The 2268-nt window shown below is 40.2% G+C and overlaps 1 non-coding gene across 1 annotated transcript; it reads left to right on the top strand.

Moving 5' to 3' along the window:
- The first annotated feature begins 1563 nt into the window (after positions 1-1563).
- Positions 1564-1635, top strand: TRNAH-GUG. The gene has a single exon. It is a non-coding gene; the product is annotated as a tRNA-His (tRNA).
- The last annotated feature ends 633 nt before the right edge of the window (positions 1636-2268 follow it).

Here is a 2268-nt window from a genome sequence, read left to right as displayed (position 1 = left end):
TATGTGACAGACCTATTTTAGGTCGTTGTCATGTACTTATCTGTTGAACCCTCATAACAATCCTATGAAGTAGCTGCTATTTTTATCTCCACTTAATAGATGAGAAAACAGAAGCACAGAGGTTAATAAGCAGCCTGAGTTCCCCCAGTTAGTAAGTGATAGAGCCCGAATTCAAATCCAGATAGTCTGGTTCCACAATTTGTATGCTATGAGTTAATCTTTTAAAAATATTATTTCTCCTGTGGTTCAGTTGGTACACGCCCACAGCAAAAATTATGAAGGTGGTACACGAATGATTATACTTTGGGAAACATGTCCTCTTTTGTCGACCAGGAGATTTGGTTTGCCCCCTTGCCACAGGGTTACCTTTCACCAGACTCACTCACATGTGTTCCTGTTCAGGCCAGAGAATGCCTTGCCTGGTTCCTATGGAGGGCAGGCATGGCTCTGGAGCAGGAACTCCAAGCAAGAATCTTCTATGTGGCCATAGAAGGAAGATGTATTTGTGAAAGATTGAAGAAAAATAAGAGGGACTATAGATGATCAGATGGGAGTGAGTGAGTGAACATTTATGTCTGAAACTTTTCTCTTCTGAGATATCCTCCTTCTAGAAGCCTTGGAGCTGTGGGCACCCAATCAATACATGCATGAGGTTCTTGCCACCCACACACAGTGCCAGCTAGCTCCAGCTGTTCCCAGGTCCTCTCTGTATAGAGGAATTAAAGGAGGCACCCTGATAACAATCCATTGATTAGAAATAGATATTTCTGTGCATTTTGTTTTAAGATTTTCAGCCCCTGGAATATCTTGTGTAGACCACTTACTACTTCAAGTTTTACAACAAAGAAAGCTAAAATAAATTTCGTCTTGAAACTTATCTAGCATAGAACACTCCAGTTTCTTTGCGTGGTGGCTTGCTAATGTTATTGGGAAGCTTTTCTTGCTGAGATTATTGTGGCTTTAAGGCCTATATTCTGGTGGGGAGAAAACTAGCTTCAGGGATCAATGAGTTTGAAAGGGAGCCTTTCCTCAGTCAGGATGTACTGACTTTGGCTTCTCCTAGTAGGAAAAGCAAGTCTTTCTGAGTCTCTGCAGTCCTCAGGCCATTTTGTTCTTGCTATATTTTTTATTGTTGTGCTGCCTAAGCAAATAGAAATAAGGCTAGTGGTGAAAAAATGCACAAAAGAGGCTCATACGTTATTCAATGCAACATTATTTGGTGGTGGTTGGGGTGGGAAATCCATATCCATCATTGATTAAACATAGGAAGTGTGAGTCAACAGACTGGTATCTCTTAGTCTTGTTACCTTCATCACCATTTCCTGGACAGCAAACGCAGTGAATCCTCTCCTATTACAATTTACCCAGCCAAGAAGACGTTAGTTTTATTTTCAAGGAATTTGTTATTGTTCCTCTAAATAATTAGAAATCACGGGAACACAGCTTCTCCTTCCCAATATTAAGAAAGTGTACATATTTAGACAATAGATGGCAGTGTTTCCACAAATTTTAATATTGCAATAGCTCTTAGAGAAAGCTTAGTGCTCAGCTCTTCAGTAGCTTGCCGTGATCGTATAGTGGTTAGTACTCTGCGTTGTGGCCGCAGCAACCTCGGTTCGAATCCGAGTCACGGCAGGAGGGGAGAAGGTTTTTGGAAGAGAATAAGACTGATCCCAAGCTGTATTTCATCTAAACAACATTTGCAACCAGACATGCAATCATGAAAATCAATAAAACAGAAATCATTATGAATATTTTCAACTTTAGGGAGATGGCATATGCAGAGTGACTTTATTAATGCACTAATCCTGTTGCAAGTGTGTTGCGTGTGGGGTTTTTTATTTGCATCGACGGGTAATATGATAAAACTGGAGTGTAGTGGGCATGTAATTATTATTAATTACAACTACTTAAGCTCTGCTTTGAGCAGACTCGTCAAGTCTGCTTGCTTTTGAGCCTTGCCAGGGCTATACAGTAATAACAACCCTGAATTATTTGGAAAGATGTCAGCAGTAGATGTGGAAATCCTGTTTAACCAGGCATGAATTGTTGTTAGGAGGGTTTTTTCAGGATGACAGAGAGAAAATGAACTGTCCCTTATCAGTAATTGCAGGAAACATTTTGTTTCTATGATATGAACTGGCTGTAATTTAACTTTCCTGCATCATTGGATAATGTAAGAAGCCAGTTGTTGCTCAGAACGAAAATCTCTGAAGTGGGCATTTGGGTCTGATAAAGGGCATATTATAAGTAGACAATGGGGCTCAA

This window comes from Papio anubis, chromosome 13, assembly GCF_008728515.1.
Source record: "Papio anubis isolate 15944 chromosome 13, Panubis1.0, whole genome shotgun sequence".
NCBI classification, from domain to species: Eukaryota; Metazoa; Chordata; class Mammalia; order Primates; family Cercopithecidae; genus Papio; species Papio anubis.
Note: the sequence above shows the minus strand (reverse complement) of the source record. Positions and strands in the feature narration are given on the sequence as shown.